The 9,089-nt window shown below is 35.7% G+C and overlaps 1 long non-coding RNA gene across 1 annotated transcript; it reads right to left on the bottom strand.

Annotated features, from left to right (window-relative positions):
• Positions 1-2,519, bottom strand: LOC149602672 (uncharacterized). Its single transcript, XR_016377798.1, has 3 exons — positions 2,238-2,519; positions 915-1,020; positions 1-813 (listed from the first exon to the last, which is right to left on the bottom strand). It is a non-coding gene; the product is annotated as an uncharacterized LOC149602672 (long non-coding RNA).
• Between the last annotated feature and the right edge of the window lie 6,570 nt (positions 2,520-9,089).

Here is a 9,089-nt window from a genome sequence, read left to right as displayed (position 1 = left end):
TATAGTTTTTTATATAATTTTTCTATTTCATACTATATTTGTGTATACCTTTAAAAACGGTCAATTAATCATAAGTTTTAAAAGGTAATATTTTATAAGTGGAAAGATTTCTCTATCTTAGAATCGATTTATTAAAAATAAAGATTCCCTAAACCATCGTCATTAATCAAGGATCAAACTAGGTTTTATCAGATTTTATTTTAACCCAATTCCCATATTGAAAAATAAAATACTTTTAAGAAAATTTAATATAGGTGTTAGGTCCCGGGTATGCAATATTTAAAATAAATCCAGTGTTATTTAAATTATTATTACAGTTTAAATGGATTTTTTTTCACCCGAAAGTTTTGTTAAAGGCCCCTACGCATTAGGCTTCTGATGACGTAATGTTGTGTGAAGACTGTGATTGGTCACCCTAGACCCTGCTTCACAAAGACGCCAAGCGAGTAGAAAAAGCAATTTCTCGATTTGAAATATTGTTTATTTTATATAGGCCTACTTTTTCTTATAAAAATGAAAAACTCTAACCCGATCCTTATCTTTAAATGTTTATACTGGTGAATCCTGTACGACTAAATTTAAAATATTTAAATCTTATTCAAATCGTAATTAAGTTCCGTGTAATCACTGAACAATACGGAATAAGTAATATTAATGATAACAAACAAGCTTCTTTGACAATTCCGGTTTTCTGTTCTCGCAAATGAGCGCCTTAGACACCGACAAATCCTTGACAAATTACTCCTTTGTATACTTTTTAAAATCATACCATCTATAATCCGAACTCGACCTGTAACAACCGAGATCATGGCCCTAACAATCCGTATAAAAGAGATGAGGGCGAAACCGTAAGCGAAATAAGACTTATTTAGTTATTTATAAAGACAAAAAAAAAACAAAGTCGAAATACTAACCAGAAACAGGTCGGATCACTATTTTCCATTCCGAGATTGTTTAAGTACTTCGCTAGAATGCTGTAGCTAGTGTCAACACGTAATAAGCTAACTATACAGTTTAAATCTGAAATCGCATTATGATTATTGGTGTAAAATAGATCAAAATTATACCTGACCAATTTAGTATCTATTTAGTTGAATAGACCATTTCGATGTAACTAAAAGGCAAAGACACGGTGGTACAATGCTGCCTTCCATCTCGCTTTTTGGCGTCTGCGCTGTAGTCATTTTGTATCATCAGAGTGCATGACTGAGGGTTGCCTACTCCCTTTGTTACGTCGAAATGGTCCATTGTCTGAAAGCCAATACAAACAACATTAACAGTTCGTGCGCAAATACATAGATAGACCCAGGGGTAAATAACGAAAGGAGTTAGAGACGCTAGCTTCCGTAGTGTAGAATACAGTGGGACTTTCAAACGTAGACACAGAAAAGAGAAAACGCCTCGGTCGCGCCGCCTATAATTCAAAATAAGTATGATATTTTCCAACCAATAGCGTGGCAGTAAAGATTCGAAAGGCATGCTGGGATATCGATTTTCTAATGTCTGCTAGTATTCGTCTGCTTACGACTGAGTGACAATTAGGCTTAGAGTAAAGTTTATTCATTAAGGTGCACTTGAATTAGAAACATGCAACTTTAAAGTTGGTAAATTCCTTATTCGATAATGAAATGGAATTAAATGTCGTTTTTGCATCCTTCAATACAGTTTTAGTTGTTTTAATTTCTTTAGTCACAGATACAGTCGATGATCCTGATCCCACAGTTCCCACTAAGCCTTGGCTCACTGGGCCGACTCTGTCTGTAACCGCGCACTTACGGCAAAACAAGTTTGATCACATTTTGAGGATTTCCCCGGCTTCAAATTGCAAATTGTTGACTTATCTTTCTTCTTTAAATCGCTATTTACTCGCGATTGAATATAATAATTATATTGGGTTGATTTATGAGACGACTTCACAACATCGACACCCGCCATTTTACTTTACCCAGAATACCTTGCGGAGCGAGATTTTAAGGCAAAACTTTTAAGGTTCTGGTCTTATTTACAATACAGTTCCAAAGATGGCACTACGTTAGTTACAAATTCTATGACGTTTCAAGGTCCCACTGTATTCTACACTACGGAAGCTAGCGTCTCTAACTCCTTTCGTTATTTACCCCTGATAGACCCAAAGGAATTGTTTTACTAAAGCGGTAAATACGAGTTAAACAAAGTTGACTCGAATTTCTTATTAGCTTTCAATTTCCCCATGAAAAATCAAAGGCGGTTATACAAACTCTTTTGTTCGAATTGCACCAGCCAAAGTTTGTGTTTGCGTAAGGTTTTCTTATGGTTCCCGCGGGGTTTTGATTCCACAAAGTGCATGCACTGAGGTGTTGGTGTATTGCTTGTTCAATTACAATGTTCAAAGCGGCGGCGGCTTACTCGGTCTAACACTGGCACTTACGCAATATCTTTAATACGGTTTGATTTGATCAAGAAGGCCCGGCATGCATATCACGTTTTTATTACCTTGTGGGTAAATATTACCTAGGTTTGCCTTCGACTTAAGTGAATTGTAAAGTCTTACTTTCAAAGTTTAGGCCTAAGTTCATGTTTTTTTATATATATACATTTTATACAGGAAAAATGGGCCTCTCAAGATATAGCGAAGAAATTTGAAAACCCGTATAAATGATATCAGTCACGTGGCACGTTACATGATGGCGTAGACATGTCCCAACAACCAATCTGAAATTTGAAAGTTACGGAAGAATTGATGTACATATCAACCAATTGGGAAAATTTGCAACATAACTCAGTAGTAGAATTGCACTCAAAGCAAAGGCTTACCGAATTTTAACTAAACTAAACCAAGTGACTATCAACTTCACTTGAGCTGTGAATTTCACGTGACATGTACCAACTACTTTCTTCAATTGGAAAAAGGAAACAGGTGTAACCTTCCGTAGTCGTTAAGGGACCTCCCGAGTTTCTACTCCAGGGGTGTAAGATTAAATAGAGGATTAACACCCTGTGTTACCTTTGACCTTTCCCTAACTACAGAAGGGTCGACTGCTAGTATTAATCAGTCAGTCATTTCATTATCCACTACTAAGATGTTCGCTCGAGCGTAGGGCTTTGACCCTGATATTGGACTTCATCTTCAATAATTTGTACTAAATGCAAGTCGGTATTTAGTTTATTATTTGATTTAATTATTATTTAATTAGTTTAATAAAAGTATGAATGAACCTAAGGAACCGGAGTAGTTTATTCGTAGTATTAGCCAAGGCTTTTATGGCCACGTGGGGCGAGTTTAGAAATCTCGAAAGCGTGGTTACACAGGTTTAAACGATATATTTTGCAATTTGAAACATTATCATCAACCATGCATCATATCGGGGAAATTTGCAACATTACTCGGAAATAGAAATTCACTCGAAGCAAAGGCTTACCGAACTTTAGCTAACTAAACCACGTGGCTATCAACGTCGCGTGAACTACGAATTACACGTGACGTACCAACTATTGGAAAAAGAAAACGAGTTTAAACGATATATTTTGCAATTTCAAACATTATCTATCGAACTAACTGTGTCCTCCGTTAATGAAAATCAAATTAACTTCGAATTTTCTGGGTAAGTAATTTCCAATTTATCTTTTCAACCTTGTCCGATTTACCAAAACAACGTACACCATCCATAATCATAACCGAATTAGTGTTAAATCTTTTACATTATTCACGCATCTCATTGTACTTGCCCCATTTCCCAAAACAAAACATTCGTACCCTTCCGATTCTTAAATTTCAAGGTAATATATAACAAGATGATTTACATTTAACTATGGGAAAATTTGCATGGTTCCAATTCGGAATAACATTCCTTCGCAAGTTTACTGTAGGAGGTCGGGGGACAACAAAGCCGTTCTGAGAGTAAGAGAGGTTTAGCAAACGGGTCAAACTGGAGAAATTTAATGACCGCGCCAGAACTTGAACGTAGAAAAAAAGTGGATCGCGCATACTTGTACAAAGAATTCATCCACATTACTAAGAATATAGGGATGCTGTTTTAGCATGCTATGATACAATTGTAGAGAGTGGCATTTTCCAAGTTTTGTCGTACGACGTTGCGCAATACGGGCATTATATTTGTGGAAATAATTTATCCCTAATGAACTTTAACTTTTAATTATCGTCAACAATGACCTTCTCGAACGAGGATATACAAGGTGTTTCTGAAAAGTCTGAAATAAATGAAAAGAGATGTTCTTTTATGCGATGTATCTTCTGACTTCATTTTTGCCGTCCGGGACAATGTTTTCGAGTTAAGATTGTCCATAGTATTTCACGGATGGCCCCTTAAAATTAATTAAGAAACTGATTAAGACTATGATTTCTAATTTAATTTATGGGTCATCCATAAAACACTCAAATCATAACTCGAAAAAATGGAGATAGAAGTTACATTTTTGACTGAAAATCGTGCACCCAAAGAACGTCCCCCTAAATTGATGCCAGACCTATCAGAAACACTTGGACCTGGTCTTTCCATATTCTTAGTAACCACAATGAATTCTTAGTTATGGTTCTTGCCTACGTAGGTTTGTTTTGAATCGTATATTGCCAGCGAATTATATTAACGTTAGAAGGCGATGAACAAATAAGAATATTTGTCATAAAAAAGGCCAGAATTTGAGGTTTCCATCAGCGACCCTCTTTGAATTTAATACTACAGTGTGACAAATTAAAGCTCATTCAATTTTTGTGCAGAAATATATATTACGGACAGGGAAATTATTACGAATCATATTTAAAAAATATTACCTAGTTCGTAACGAAACAGAAAACCCAAGACACATTTTTTTTTAAAAACGAGATTACATTTCGAGCATCTACATAACAGACTTTGAGAGGGATTCCGTTGTCAGTCCAAGGGGTTTGTGGGGGAAAAAGGTCATCAACTATATGTTTTCTTCTCCTTTTCATAGACGTAATTGTCTTCTCTATAAGACATCTTCCAGAAACTAGTGTTGAATGCTTTAATCTTAGTGTATTTTATTTATATTTTTTTTCTTTTACAACTTCCCTCATTTTAATTTAGTATTCAAGAAGGAAAGATAAAAAATATTGTACTACGTGTGTGTACAGTGTAAATAGGCTACATGATGGGTTTTTTCAACTCTTAAGGCCACACAAACAACCGCAGCTTGGAGGAATGTCATACCAATAAATTATAAAATATCTATTTCAATTTGTTAAAGTCGCTGTTGGAGTCTTCGAGGAATTTTTAAAGATAACAATATACGCAAATAATGATATCATTATAGTTTTACCTTAATTAAACGTTTATAAATGCTTTTATACATATTAATACGAAGATATCAAAAATATCCTAAAGTGGAATATTATCTCAATGCGAAACGCAAATAAAAATGTTTTAATTTGGTCCTAGACATAGTTTTCAGATGAGGAGGATTGGTATCATTTACACCATGAAGGGGGGGGGGATACTTGGTACTGGACTTTGTCAGTCAAATAACCTTGCCTCCTGATGTAAATGGTATCAATCCTCCTTATCTGAAAACTTTGCGGTGTATGTAAAAATGATCTTCAAGACGAGACAAAATGTAAGCCAAATATTGATTCTGTTATCCTTTCACTACGCATGTCTCTTGGCTCAGTAATGGTCTGGTAACACTGCAATGGGAGAACGACAAAATCTCTCCCCCCTTTTACTGACAACTATATATTTAGGGATTCAATGAGAAAGGCTTCAATACAGGTAATCGATTACTCATGGTGCCAAGAACCCATATAAGAAATGAGAAAATTGAAAGATAGAATTGGGATGTATATTTTACATCGTGATATCAGGTTTTTTTCTCGCCACACTTGGGAGAGAATATAACAACCCAGTGCAAAGGTATCAGTTCAGGGAAACCTAGCTAAATACGTTCTAAGTTCTAATATGTGTTCCTGACTGCACCGATAGTTCAGGGAAACAGGGTCGTATCGAAAAGTACTTAAATTTACCAAGTTCATTTAATGGGCCATTATTCATAATTTTTTCTCACTTTTCAAGGGAATAACTAAGGGACCCCTCTGTGACAAATTGAACGGGAAGTTTGCTAGCTAGCTAGCTGCCATCTTAAATTATTTATTTTTTCTTTTCAAAGGACCAAAGGCGTGGCCCTTTCTATTACTAAGGGGAGATGTTATAAAATTCTTACATCAAAGTTATAGATTGCGAAGCTATAAGTAAGCCGAAATTAGAATGGTTCGTCTTCCCAGCTAGAGTTAAATTCCCTTTTCCAGGTATGGGCCTACATCTTCTATTTAATTTACTTTTGGGGTTATAGATAGAAAGATATAGGGTTTGATTGACGCCTAGATTGAAACATTTCAATCGATTTTGATTGCTTCTTTGCAGAGTGATTCTTTTGACTGTTTTCCAGAGAGGTTTTATGTTTTAGATTAACTCCTATTTTACCCACTCGCGATTCGAACAAAGTTGAACGTTTCTCTGAAATAGATTTATGAACGTTTTGTCAAGAGTTACGAGTTGAAACGGAAGTCATTTTTAAAGCCCTTCTTTTGGGGGTGAAAACTCGTTACGTATAAAGCCAGGCAAGCCCGGTCGATCGCAACTCGCTCGGCCCAGGGAGAACCAGCGGCCCCATTAACTTTTCTAACGCAAAAAAATTGTTATTTTTTAACTTCTCCAAATATTATAGATTCCAAAGGTATTAGTTTGAATTGGTGGCAGGTACGTAAAGGACTTTTTGCAAACACTTCGTCATGCAACCTTATGGCTACCTTAATTCAACTTAGGTTTGAAAGGAGGGGTTAGAACAAGGGTTGAAAATATGTAAACAACTACGGAGGCATGCAGGGGGTAGAACTAAGTTCAAATTGCCAAGTCCCTGTAGTAAAATATTGATATTTTACAAACGGAATTGTCCATATGACATCAGCCATAGAGACATGGGTCACTGACAAGGGTGGGCATCTCTATTAAGATATCTCATATTTCATTGAAAATAATGTCTTTATTATTTAACTCATTTTTACCAAGAATTGATATCTAGTTTATTAGGGAGAAGGTATGAATTCGCCACATTTCCAGCTTTATCCCCAGTCCAAACGTAGGTCCGGAGTTAATCCCCGCCTTTAAATTACAACCAGTATCTCATTGGTTATTGAAAACTCACGTCAGCGCGTCGCGAATGACGAAAATTACTTGTATTTTCCGACTAAAGAGAGGCAAAATAGCCCTGCCTCCTTTTACGTCCCCCCTTGTATTTTGAAAGGGGGACTAGGACTAAAGCGTGCGATAACTTAGGCATCTTATACCTTCTCCCTAATAAACTAGATATCACTTCTTGTTATTGCCAAATAATTCGCGATGGATTATAAAGGGCTTGCCTCCCTTGTTTGGCTTCAAACTCCCATTTACGGTGATTATTTATAGATATTGGGCGAGTACGCCTTATTTTGAAGCATTCTTCGTGTTGCTCTTTTTACCTTTCTTTAAAATTGCAATGTTTAGCCGTTATTCATCTCTCTCTACAGTCGAGAGTAATAAGACATACTTATAACCCCCTTGAAATATACGCCAAACGTCTAGCTTAGCCCAAATTGAAATAGCAGAAATCAATTTTTTGCGAATACACCAAATTGACACCACGTTGTTCTTACAATACGTAATCAATTGTATATTATGACAGTATATCTTCATTGAAGTCAGTCAGACATGTTGAGTTTTGACAGCAAGTTCTTAACATAGTTAATTTAAATATTCTAAGAAGTAAAACATAACATAGATAGATGGTATACGCTAGATGGTTTCTGATAGTGTTCTATGCGGCTAATAACATATTTAAACTTATTGAAGATCGTATGTGCCAGATTTAAGATATTCAGCTATCAAAGATAAGTTGAACAATGTAATAATTTAAATCATTTTCGTGATGTTTCCCAGGTTTCCTTTCATTTATGACTAATTTAAAAGTACGTTCCCGGTATACGCTAGATGGTTTCTGATAGTGTTCTATACGGCTAATAACACATTTAAACTAAATGAAGATCGTATGTGCCAGATTTAAGATATTAAACTTTCAAGGCTAAGTTGAACAATGTAATAATTTAAATCATTTTCGAGATGTTTCTCAGGTTTCGTTAACATAAGTGGAGTATCCGTCCACTAAAATAAACATTCCTTGTGTCGCTCTTACCCTTCTACTACAATATGAAGATATCAATGAGATACAAAATGATATCATACTGAAAACCAAGTAAAAATATTAAAAAAAAAGAAACTGTGAATATTTATGCTTGACCCCCTGTAAAACACAATATAATATGTGTATATATATTTATTCATTCTTGAACTGTATGCAACACGTTTAAATTCTCGATGAATATTCTCGTAACATGTTACGCGTGACGTTTGAAGAGCGAATCGAATTCCTATCGAATATTTAACCGAAAAAGCGAGAGATCTGACGTGTTTTTTATATACATATAAAAACTTTATTCACACCTTAGACCATGTATAGCTAGCGCACCCTTCACCCTAACTGGTCGTGGTGGCTTACCTTTTACCTTTATCCGGAGTTCAAAAGTTACCTTATAAAGTACTCTACGGTATCAGAAGGGGATAATAAGAAGAAGAAGGATGACACTCTGTATCCTCTTAATACTTTAGTTATGTAACATGATTCTTCCCAGGCTCATGCACTCTTTTATTTGCTTTCCTGCTCATCAAACTTTAGATGGGCATCGCACCGTGCTACGGTGAATACTATAACTGTTTGGTACTAAATCCCCATCATCAATCAACCCACAAACCTTGATTGTCTTGACGTGGGACAAAAATCCACAAGCGCATGCGCCTTGGCAAATATTTAAGCAGCGCTAATAGAGTAATGATGAGGGAATTATTTATCGCGTATGTGATTCGGATTAGTAACCTTGAGAACTCCAAATGTAAAATGATGTTGGGAAGAATCATGTTACAATTACCCGGCTTTTTGGTACACTTCTCTCGAAGAGAAGTATTAAAAAACTTCTGATTGTATGCACCTTTCATCTTCTTACAAACATACCCGACTTTTTCAACATCCTTTCAGCTAGGCTTCAAAAG

This window comes from Phalangium opilio, unplaced genomic scaffold, assembly GCF_054372755.1.
Source record: "Phalangium opilio isolate 3A_F unplaced genomic scaffold, DU_Popi_V2 ptg000354l_1, whole genome shotgun sequence".
In the NCBI taxonomy this organism is placed as follows: Eukaryota; Metazoa; Arthropoda; class Arachnida; order Opiliones; family Phalangiidae; genus Phalangium; species Phalangium opilio.
The sequence above is the reverse complement of the archived record's forward strand: the minus strand, read 5'-3'. Positions and strand labels throughout refer to the sequence as shown.